Below are 13,466 nucleotides of genomic sequence, written 5' to 3'. Positions count from 1 at the left end.
AAAAGGTCTAAGAAAGGTAATCTGACAATAAGGATATTGTTAGGATTAAACCACGGACATAAATAAAAACTACATGCAAATATAAACAATAACAAAAAAATAATAGATCACACATAAATGAACACAAGGCACCAAGATTTAATGTGGTTCACCCAATCCCTGGGCTATGTCCACCAAATAACAAGTTTGATCTTATTACAATTCAATGATTACAACCTAATTACAATTCATAATCCCTTACAACTCAATACTGCCACAAGAAGCAATTTTGCATCATAACATAATGAAAAATACCTAACCCTAACCCTTTTATACAAGTATTTTATGCTAGTTTAGGGTTACAACATGTCAGCTCCACACTAAACAAAAATCTCCCACTTAGAGACTGATCTTGTAGCAATACCATGACCACATGGGGCTCCTACTGGATCAAACCACCTTGGACTCTGCTATTCTTTTATTCATGTTTAGTCTAAAAGACCAACTGAAGCTAAAGAGAAGTTCAGCTTATCCCTTGTTACAACCTTTGTCAACATATCTGTTGGATTGTCATTTGTATGTATCTTCTCCAACTTTAACTATCCATCCTCCAAAACTGACTGAATGAAATGGTACCGCAACTGTATGTGTTTGGTCTTAGAATGCAAAGCTAAATACTTTGCAAGATGAATGGCACTCTAACTATCTGTGAACAAATAATTATCCATTTGAGCATGTCCTAATTCTTCTAAGAAGAACTAAAGCCATATTATCTCCTTGGCTACCTCTGTAGCAGCAACATACTCTGCCTCTGTAGTGGATAGAGCATTAATTTTCTGTAACCTAGAAACCCAGCTCACAGTTGTCCCACCAATAGTAGAGACATAACCTATAGTACTCTGCCTAGTATCAATATCTCCTACCAAATTTGAGTCAACATAGCCCTATAGATTAGTAGTAGAGCCCCCAAAGTGTACACACTTATTGGATGTTCCTCTCAAATATTTGAAAATCCACTTGACAACATTCCAATGCTCAAATCTTGGATGACTCATATACCTGCTAACGACTCCCACTTCATGTGCAATATTTGCCCTAGTGCATACTAGAGCATACATCAAGCTTCCTATAGCTAAAGCATAGGGTACCTAGGACATCTTAGCCTCCTCTTATTGTGTCTTGAGACACATCTCCTTAGTCAACTTCAAATGACCAGGTAAAGGTGTGCTACCAGCTTTAGCATTCTCCATAGAGAAATGTTGCAACACCTTCTCAACAGAATCAGCCTGAGATAGCGTCAATGTTCTATTCTTCCTATCTTTCAAATCTTCATACCAAGGATTTTTTTTGCTGCCCCCAAATCCATCATATCAAATGCATATGCTAACTAGCATTTCAACCCCTTAATATGATCCATGTTAGACCTAGCTACAAGCATATCATCAACATATAAACATAAAATAATGTAGCTATCATCATCCAACCTCTTAAAATAAACACAATAATGTTAATGACACCTGTTATGGCCATGCTCATGCAAACCTATCAAATTTTAGATACCATTGCCGAGGTGCTTGCTTCAAGCCATATAAACTTTTCTTCAATTTGCACACTAAGTTCTGCTTACCTTTGACCTCAAATCCCTGTGGCTGAGCCATTTATATTTCTTCATCCAAATCACCATGAAGGAAGGTTGTTTTAACATCTAGCTACTCTAAATGCAAATCTTCAGTAGCCACAAGACTTAAAACAGTACGGATAGAAGGCATTTTAACAACAACAAAAAATATCTCATCAAAATCAATTCCCTTTTTTTGGGCAAATCCTTTTAGAACTAACTTGGCCTTAAAGCTTTTGTTACCTCCTTCCTCTTCTTTCAACATGTAAACCCACTTATTCTATAAAGCTTTTTTCCTACAGGAAACTTGCACAAATCCCACGTCTTATTCTTCAAGAAAGAGTCCATTTCATCTTTCATTGCAAACTCGCATTGAATCTTAGTATCCACCTACACAGCTTCATCATAACTTTTAGGTTCATCAACATCGGTAAGTAAAATAGAATACAAAGAGTGAGAAAATCTTTGTGGAGGTCTAATTTTCCTTGATGACCATCTAACATTCACTGATGTGTGTGGTATTTGTTTTTGTGGTTGTTGCACATCGTGAAGAATGGCTAGAATATCAGCTTTTGGAGTATCATCTAGCACTACATAATCATCTTCTTTCTTCTCATGTTGCTGCAATAGATCTTTGTACAACACTTTCTCATTGAATATGACATCCCAGCTTCTAAAATTTTTATGATTTTTAAAATCCCAAAGCTTGTAACCAAATTCATTAATGCCATATCCAAAAAAGACACATTTCTTTGATTTAGCTTCTAGCTTGGTTCTATTTTCAGAGTCTATATGAGAAAAAGCTTCACAACCGAAGGTCTTGAGAAAAGAATAACTCACCTTCTTACCAGTCCATGCCTCCTCTAGAATACCATAGCCTAAAGGAGTAGAGGGACCTCTATTAATCAAATATATTGTAGTATTGACAGCCTCCACCCACATGTGTAAGGGCAACCCAACATGCAACCTCATGCTCCTTGTGCACTCCATTATAGTCCTCTTCATGCATTCAGCCACTCCATTTTCCTATGGAGTCCTTTGAACAATTTTTTGTCTACGAATATCATTAGTGGAGCAATAATCTTCAAATTCATGACTGCAATACTCACCACCATTATTAGATCTGAGACATTTTAATTTCTTACTAGTCTCATTTTCAACCAAGCATTTCCATTTCTTAAAAGTTTGAAATACACCAGATTTCTGTCTAAGGAAATAAACCTATAATTTTCTAGTTGCATCATCAATAAATTTAACATAATAATGAGAGCCACCAAGGGAAGATACCTGATCTGGTCCCCATACATCTGTATGCACAAGCTCTAATTTCTCCTTTTTGTTTTTCTTCCTAGTCTTTACAAAACTCACTCTGTTTTGTTTTCCATAGACACAACTTTCACAGAAATCCATATTAACACATTTCAGACTTGGTAAAACTTTCTTTGAATGAAGTACTTTCATATCTTTCTCACTCATGTGCCCAAGTCTGTTGTGTCACATCGCTTATCAGAATCTATAGTAGCTATTTGTTCTCCTTGCTCAACTACAGCAATTGTTCCTAAACAATCATTTTTCTATGAAACAATCAAATTAGAAGGAACAATATGACCTGCACAAAGATATAAGGTGCCTACTTTCACACCTTTTGCTACTAAAAGGGAATCTTTTGAAACCTTCCAATTTTTATCATTAAAAGTAACTACACAACCCTCATCACTGAGTTGCCCTACTGAAATTAAATTCCTACTTAGCCTTGGAACATGTCTTACATCATGTAATAGCCAATGATTCCCATTCTGTAACTTAATCTTAATTTTTCCCTTTCCAACAATTTGACAGGGTTCATTATCCCCCAAATAAACAAGCCCAAAATCCCCATGGACATAATCAATAGAGTAAACTCTATGAGGTGTAGCATAAAATGAAGCACCATAATCTAGAACCCATGAATCATCAACACTTTTTAAAGATAGAAGCAAAGCATCCTCTTCAGATTTGTTACTTACCACATTTTCCTCCTTGTCTCCATCTGATTTATCTCCTTCATTTTTTTTCAATTCCAGCAATCTTTCTTTTTATGACCTACTTTGCCACCGTACAAAAAATCATTTGGTCCTCTTGATTGAGACCTCTTCCCCTTTAACTTTCCTCTTGGTTTCCCATGATTTTTGGAGTTATTTCCTCTCTCAGTTGTTCTGCCCTTGCTTTGTGCATTCAAAGAACTTCCTGATGTAGATCCACCCAAGGATTTCCTACAAGTTTCTCAGTAAAAATAACACTGATCACATCTTCACATTTTAGGGTACTAGATCTAAGAAAAAAATCACTCATAGCCATTACCAAGCCATTCCAACTTTTAGGCAAAGAACACAAAATCAAGAGAGCCCTAATTTCTTCATCAAAATTGATACCCACAAAAGATAATTGACTAGTAATAGTATTAAACTCATTTAAATGATTTGCAATAGATCCACCTTCTGCCATTTTCATATTAAATAAATGCTTCATGAGAAATACCTTGTTTGAAGCAGAGGGCTTTCATATAGTGTCGCTAAGGTTTTCATCAACTCTTTTGTCATCTTCACTTTTGTAATATTAAATTCCACCGATGGTGCTAGGCATAACTAAATGCTTCCAAGTGCCTTTCCATCCAAAAGATCTCATTCATCATTTGACACAGATCCCTAATTCTTGGCTTTGCCTTCCAACAGATTCCATAAATCCTTCTGATAAAGATAATCTTCCATTTGTGTCTTCCATAACTGGAAGCTCTGCCCATTAAACCTATCAACCCTCATCTACCATCGCTCCCACTCAACTGTGAGACTCCCACTTAACCGTGAGACTTTCTTGCAAAGGATAACTAAAAGACAATCTTGCTTTGATACCATTTGTTAGGATTAAACCATGGACAAAAATAAAAACTACATGCAAATATAACCAATAACGGAAAAAAAATAGATCACATAGAAATGAACACAAGGCACCAAGATTTAACGTGGTTCACCCAATCCCTGGGCTACATCCACCAAATAGCAAGTCTGATCTTATTACAATCCAATGATTACAACCTGATTACAATCTGTAATCCCTTACAACTCAATACTGCTGCAAGAAGCAATTTTTCATCACAGCATAATGAAAAATACCTAACCCTAAACCCTTTTATGCAAGTATTTTATGCCATTTTAGGGTTACAACATGTCGGCCATATGTTGGCTACAACGTTAGCCATGGCCCAAAAATTATGGAGTATGTAGAGTAATTTCGTGATCAGTCACCATAATCTAACAGATATGTTGTCCAAAATGGCTTCATTGAAGAATAAAATGGAAACATGTGAGCTCCATGAAGTAGAATCCAAATATTACTCAAGACCATAAATGAAAAAAAAATTACAACTTGTTAAGATCCCTCAAAATGGATTCTCTCATCTAGTCAAATAAGTGATTGATAAACAAGTTCTATGAGGATTCTTGATGAATGGACTGGTGGAACAAAATATTTTCTCCAAGTTTCTAGATACTTTTGATAGACTATACCTTGAGAAGTCAAAGGAAGTGAATACACTTAGCATACATTGAGCTTGAAGATTAAAGATTCTAAAGTTCTGACTATCAAGGAACTTGAAAGGTTCTTAAAGTGTTCAAAATTTAGTTGGCATTTGAAACATGTCAAAAGATTGCTTGTCGATGAAGAAATGCCTTTGTCATTTCTTCCCTGTTGTTGGGGATTTTACTTATGGTTTTAGAACACATGCCCTATTTTGAGTCACAAAATGGGGACAACCTAGTTTCAAAATTCCCTATTAGGCATCTAGTCTGAATCCCTTGTCATTTTAGACCATCTCTTAGGTCTAGGTCAAACCACGGTCTTTGATTAAGAAGGGTCAGGTAGTCAAACATAGAAAAAAAGATCAAGTTTAAGATTTCATGTGCTTAAAGTGTGCACATGTGCACTTACACACATGCACACCTGCACATATGTGCCAAGTGCAAAAATACACACTTTACCCCCACTCTGGGGATATGCACATGTGCACACCCTCAAAAGTGCATACCTTCACCCTCGGAGGTGCATACCTTCACCCTTAGAGGTGCATACCTTCACAAGGTGCACACTTACTAAAGTGTGGACATTGATCCCCCTCGCTTACACAATGCACCAATGCATAAGTGTGTAGTTACACAAATCTGCACCATGCATACCTTGTCAAGGTGCACATGTGCACTAGTGGACAACTACACACTTTGCCATTTCCAAGGAAAATTAGTGCACTAGCATAGCTTCTAATGTGCATTGGGTGTACTCATGAACAAAACTAGCTTTTTTGGGGAAAAATCCACTATCTTGTCTATTTTGACCTGCGTTGACCCATTTTTTTTGTTAGTCTATTTCTTTTGGAGTCCTTGTTTGGATCTTCCAATATAAGATAACTAACCTTTGCTTCTTTGTGTAGATAAAAAAATCCCTAACTTGTCAAGGTCATAACTTTTGACCTAGAGCTCAAAAATTAAAACTATTTACACCATTGAAAAGTAGAATTGAAAATCTAATTTCAGTCTCTAAAATAGTGAACCTTCATGTTCCTAGTTGTAGGGACTAATGAAAGTTTCAACTTAAAATTTTGAGCAGATGGCCTCTAAAGAAGCCAGTTAAAAATGCCTAGAAAAGCTTGTTAAAAGGTAAATGATAAATTTTCAAACTTTTGATCATTTTGGATAATCTAGATCACTTGGTATTTGAGCAAGAAGTATCAGAAAGTTAGAGAGAAGAAAAAATCAAGGAATAGACAACATGAAGGTGCACAAGTGCACATATTATTATAGCATCTTCATTATTAAGAACAATAGAGATCTCACTTAAGCTAGTAACCTTCATGTTCAAAGTTTTCATGTACATAAGTTTTGACTCATGAATTTATACTTAAGATCAAAGATTTATAGGTTGGACACATGAACTAGAACAAGTTCCTCATCTTATTAAACCATTAATGATAAGATTTGACACATGAAATTTGGGAGTTCATATAGAAGAAGTAGGAGTTCAAGTCTATGAGAATGTTGGGCTATAAAGAGGGTATAAATTAGAAAAAAGGAAAAAAAAAGTACACAAGAGTGCTCCAAGACATCATCTTAGAAAAGCCTAGAAACCATTTTCAAAACTTAGAACTTTGATTTTTTGGTGAAATTGAGGACTTTGCCAGTTCCTAATTTAGAAATTTTCATGCACTAGAAACACATTCTAGTACTAGTTCAACTCCTAGAAACTCCTAGAGAAGGTCAAGCTTCCTCTTTTAGAGCTTCTAGCAACTCTCATATCCTCTTGCAACTTCCTTCTTATTGTCTACTTCTTCTTTTATTGTTTTAAGTCATGTGAAGGCTCATGCACCCATTAATTGATATAAACGAAGGTGGAGACATACTTAGCACCCTTTAGAGAGTCAATTTGTATATATTTAGATTTATTTTATTAGTTTAAAAGCATATTTTTCCTTTAAGAGACCTCTCCCTCTAACCACAAATTGAGGAATGTAACATATATTCTAGGTTGTTATTTTGATGCAATAGTATATGCTATTAGTGCTCTCACTCTGAGTGTAGTTATTCTTGCTAGAGTGTGTTATTTTTGTGAATATATGTTAATGAATTACAATGGAGCCAATGGTTATTTGTATTTATTTATTGTGTCACCTTTTAGCTTTTTTTTTTCCCATATGTTGATGAATTTCACTAACATACCACTTGGAGAAGAGATCACCCTATTGCTCTTACATAGCTTCTTGTGTCACATGAGTGCACTTTCTATGGCCTTGTGATTTGATGATAAGTGAAAAAAACTTTTGGCTTTTACTAAGTTCCCATCAATGATTACATCAGTGGATTTGAGGAAGCGCTACTCCTATTTTAATCAATTTCCTACCTAGTCATTTTGATGATTTAACTCAGTACATGTTGTTATCATGGTTTATGTCCATTAGGAATTTCCCTTTCATATTATTTTATTTCATCTCTTGTCACCTTATATTTGTTATTTTCTTATCTAACCCTTGTAAATTAGGAATTCATATAGTTACATTGTTAAATTATATTTCATCATAAAATAGAAAATACCAAAAACATATCAAACATCTTATCTGAATTGGTTAGAACCAAAAAGGTCATCCTTGTAAAAAAAAAAAATTTATGTTCAACTAAGAAGATTCTAGTAGGTTGCAAGATCACCCAGAACCTTGGAGTTTATCCTAGATTAGCGTTTCAAGAAATGAGTTTGAGAGGATTCCTACCATTAAGCATCATCTAAAATGACAACTCAACAAATACCATCAATAGTCATACTAATAGGAGTATCCTACCATTGCTAGAGCATTAGCAATATTGTTAACATGATTGTGTGTTGTATTTATGATAGTATTTGTCATTAATGTCAATATACTAGTAATTCTATAAATAATAATAGAGTAGTAGACAAAGATCAAGGTTGTGATTTTCATGGTTTGAATATAGGTTATTGAGTAGTTAAGGATATGTCTTTGAATGGCTTGGTTAAGTTCACATAAAGAAAGTTAACAACTAGTGATAGTTATTCAAGATTTCATGAAGACTCTGAATAGAAAGAGTTCATGTGAAGTGGTTTCTTGTAATTAAATTATATTGCTTGACATAGATAGGATCTGATCAAAAAAAGTTAGATAGGGGAAGAGGACATTAGAGTAACGATGTAGCTAGGTGCACTAAGGCTACAAGTGCATATATTAAAATTTGTAATGATTGTAAACCAACACTTTGTTTTAATTATGAAAGATGTAATGTAACATGTAATGTATTATCTTAATATGGTTGTATATTGTAATTGTAATTGGGAAAGCCTTAAGGCTCACTCAATAATTAGGATTAGAGATTGGTATAAATGAAAGATGTTTTATTTGATTTAAAGAGTGTATGTAAGAATTGTAAAAGGAATGCAAGTAATGCGAATGAGAAAAATTGGATACAAGCTCTAGTGAGTCTAATATTGAAGTTAGAGAAGTTCTTCATTCATTTAAGGAATAATAAGTGAGAGAAGTGTTTGGATTTGGTAGATAGTACTAAAGGACATTTGATTATTTGGTATTATTCTCAAAGGAAATATACTAAGGCTATTTGGATAGTGAGTTGAGTGGTCTTGGCCTAGAAGTTGTTTGGAAAGTGGCCCCTCCTACATTCCACAACTCCTAATAGGGTTGACACAACTCTTAATAGGATTGGAATCTCATAAGAAGGATTCAAGGTCTCCTAACAAAGATTGATATGCACTAAATGTAATTCATTGAATCCTAATAGGGTCCATCCTCTTATAAAAAATATATATATTAGTACATCATTTTTTGGGTACCATCCCCACTAGGGTTTTTCCTCTAGTCAAGGGTTTCCCTAGTTAACATATTTTGTGTTATTGTATATGAGTATATTTGTGTTGTTATTACATTTTCTAATTACATGTTTCAATATCAATAAAGATGATAAAAGTTATTTTGATTCAATATTTGATTCCCCCCCACCCAACTCCCTCCTCAATTATCTTTATGGACTTTAATTTCTAACAACTAGTACCAAAGCCTCAAGTCCTAGAAGGAAAAGATTAAGAGCTTGAAGAGATCTATGAAAAACCATTTAAAAGAATAAATTTCAAAGTATGATAGAATCAACTTTGAAACATTTTCTATGCATGGGTCTTGGGTACTAATTGATAATTGAAAATAGAAAAGAAGTGGTTGAGGGAGACAAGCTTGAGGAGTGTACTAAAAAATAGAGTGATCTATTTATGTGTAACATAATTGCTAAAGAAGATTTATTGGCATGTCTTCATAAAATTAGTATAGTTAGGTAAAACTTTTAATAATAGATTATTAAATTTAGAAAGCTTTGGAATCTACATTTGAAGGTGATAAGCATGCTAGAAGAGTTAGATTCCTAAACTATATTTTTTCATTTCAAGAGGCTAGAATGATGACATATGAATTTGTTAGAAGCTATGTTACTAGAATATCAGAAATTTTTGTTGGAATTAAGGTCTATAATAGAAATAAGGAAGAAGAAGTTGTATGATTTTTTTTGAAAACATTGACACTATCATACAAGAAGACAATACAGATTATTGATCAAGTTCTACCTTGCACAAAAAATTTCACAAGAGAGATTCTTCTTGGAAGATTGGAAACAACAAAGATACATATGAGATAAAGTGGAGATTTTCCCAAAATTGGGACATCTTTCATTTCTTTAAGTAATCATCCTACATTATCATACAGTGCAAATACCAATGGAAATAATGCCACCAACAATAGAAAATCTAAAGAAAACAAGAAGATTGATGAAGGTACATGCTTACTTCTAAGGAGAGATCCTCATGGTAAAAAAAAATTTAAATTTTGAATTTATAAAGACTATAGTCATTATGCTTCTAAATTTCTTGAAAGAGTAAATAAGTATATATAAAGAGATATAAGGCTAGAAGGCCTAGCGAATGTGTTTCTGGAACTATTATAGATCTAGAAGCTAGTGCAGAAAGAGTTATAAGTGAGAGTGTTATTGGAAATTATCAAATAGGATTTGTTTTAATTAAGGAAGAAAGCCCTAAAAAGGAAGAATTCAGAGAAGAAAATGCATTAGTATCACAAGTTGAAAACAAAAAATATGATTAGATCATAGACAATGGTTGTTCACATCATATGACTTGAGATGTTAACAATTCATTGAGTTTAATAGCTATTATGGAAAAATTATTAGAGTTGGAAATGGTGAAACATATTCTATAAAAGGTGTATGATCTATTACTTTTGATGGAAAGACTAACACTGGTGATGTTTACTTTGTTGATAGTTTAAAATATAATCTTTTGAGTTTTGTATATCTAGTTGACATAGGATATCAGTTGCAATTTATAGAAAATACATGCATTATAAAGGAGAAATATGGTAAGATGATTGGTTCTGGTGCAAGATCTAGAGATAATGTATTTCAGTTGAATCCTATTGAAATGATATGCTGAGTTGCTATGATTGATGAAAGTTGGTTATGACACAAGAGGTTTTGTCACATAAACTTTGATAACATTATGCTAAACATTTTCCTATGATTATGAATCCTATTAACATGATATGCAAGGATTTTATTATGGAAAAATAGAAGAAGGAATCATTTCCAAGAAAGAAATGTACTACATTGGTGAAGTTAGAAATTTTTCACATAGATTTCAGTCATCCTATAAAGACAAGAAAATTGTATGGTGAAAGGTATTTAATGATTCTTGTTGATAATTTCATTAGGATGATGTGGGTAGCATTTCTTAGATAGAAATACGAAGCATTTTAAAATTTTAAAAGGTGTTTAAGAATAGACATGTAAATGAATGTAGATTGAAAATTAAATATTGAGATCTCATAGAGGTTAAGGGTTTACTTTGAATAAGTTTAATAGTTATTGTGAGATGAATGACATTAAAATAAACTTTTAGCTCCTAAGACACCTCACCATAATGGTATAATAGAAAGAAGAAGAAAATTAGTAATAAAGGTAGTAAGAGCTATAATGTTTGAGAATGATATATCAAATATATTTGTGAGAGAAGTGATAAATACAATAATATACATAATGAATAGAGCAGAAATTAGGCAAGGTACTTGTAAGACACCCTATGAGATTTACTTTGGACATGCACCCTTAGTTGAGTATTTAATAATTTTTGGAAGTAAATATTACAAAAAGAGAGAGGATGATATAGGTAATTTTGATTCAAGAAGAGATGAAGGTATTCTTCTTGGTTATTCATTGACAAGAAATACATAGATATGTTTCAATCAAAGAATGAAGACTATTGTTGAGAGCATAAATGTTAAAGTGAATGAAAAGTTTAAAACTCAAGAAAGAATACTTGACTATAATTCTGATGAAGAGACTAATCCAAAAGAGATTATTGAGTTATTTCATGAGAGTGATGAAAATTTACAAAATGACAGATAGATTGTGAAATATAGAGAAGAACTAATGAGTGAGCCTAGAGATAAAGTTAGAGTTGAGACTATGACACCTAACAAGAAATTGGTGAAGAATCACCCTATTGATAAAATCATTAGAAGTATAGACAAAGAATTAGTGAAAAGGAACAAGGTACATGATGAAATATGTTTGATTTCACAAGTTGAACCTAAGACTATCCATGAGTCTAGAAAAGATGATTTGCGGATTATACCTATGAAAGAATAATTAGATCAAATTGAAAAGAATGACACATGAGATCTAGTTCCTAGACCTAAGAATAAGAATGTTATAGGAATTAAATGAGTTTAAAAAATAATATGAATGAATAAAGAGAGGTTATGATAAATAAATAGAGATTGGTTTGTAAGGGATATTAATAGAAAAAGGAATTGATTATTAAGAGACATTTATACTTGCTGCAAGCATGTGGCAATTGTGATCAAGAAACATGATTGATTTCTTGGAAGAGAAAGAAATATAACTATATTTCACAAAGTAGAGAATCAATAGAATATGTTGCATCAACAAATAATTATGATTGGACTATAGGGTATGTACAGGATCATAGTCAACCAAACTATGCTCTTAAGTGGCAATAAAAAATCAAAAAATCAATGTTATGTCAACTTGATGTGCAATTTTATACTTTTTATTAACTTTATATCAAAAAGTTGAGAGAAAATAATCTCTAGAAAATTGAATCTAGTTTCTAAACTACTAGGCCTTATCTCAAAACAATAAAAATTGATTGGTCAAAATTTTGAATTTTAATGCAATATTACAAAAATTTCAGAACAAAAATAAGAAGTAGATGTATGTCTAACCAGCTTAATCAAAATCAAATGATAATATTTTTTAATAATATTCTAGATACAAGTAGTAATCAACTACATGTTTGAAGTAAAAATCACATAAAAATAGGACAAAAGCATATTTTTAGGATGTTTTTAAAGTTGACCATATAGGGTTGGTATCAAAAGATATAGTAGACCTTATAAAGATATTAATTATTTTCATTTAGTATCAAGGTGGGTGGGAAAAAAATTGGAATAGATTTTGAAATGGTTTGAGATATTTCAAAAATGCAAATATTTCAGATCACCACTTTTTGGCACACCATGATCCTGTACATACCCTATATATATGCAAATATTAAAGGTAATTGGAGTAGAAACTACAGATCTAGTTACCAATCATTGCGATAACACAACTACAATGAGTATGTCTAAGAATAATGTGTTATATTCAAAAACTAAGCATATATGTATTAAGTATCATTTTTTTAGAGAGAAAGTTGTAGAAAAAGTAGATCAAGCTAGAGTATATCAGTACAAAGGAGTAGATTGCTGATATATTTGTAAAGCCGTATCAAAGGATACATTTGAGTAATTAAGAACTATGCCTATGGTTATGCCCTTGTCTACTTCTGAGTAGATGATGGAGGGATTGCATCAGTCCAGCTGTAGCAAGAAAACACTATTGTTCTCCCATAGATATCAATTACCAATATTTTTGATGTGTTTTCAATCTCTCCCCCACTATCTCTCTCCCATTAGGATTTTTTTCATGTACTTGTCTCTCTCCCATTTACATCAATGAAAAAGGAATCATTTGGATTCTTCCTTTATGAGGGAGTATCTATGTTTGGGATGGATTATTAAGGAACAACTATTATTTAATAGTTTCTTAGGATAGTTGAGCTTGTTGAAGATGTTATGTGTAAGAACTAACATAATGACTCCTTTTTTATCGATGTAAATAGAGGAGAGACACATACATGAAAAATATTCTAATGGGAGAGAGATAATGGTGCAAAGATTGAAAAGATATCCTATGAAACCATGAGGGAA

Source organism: Cupressus sempervirens, chromosome 7 (genome assembly GCF_028749045.1).
Source record: "Cupressus sempervirens isolate cs-2001-9-10 chromosome 7, ASM2874904v1, whole genome shotgun sequence".
NCBI lineage: Eukaryota > Viridiplantae > Streptophyta > Pinopsida > Cupressales > Cupressaceae > Cupressus > Cupressus sempervirens.
Note: the sequence above shows the minus strand (reverse complement) of the source record.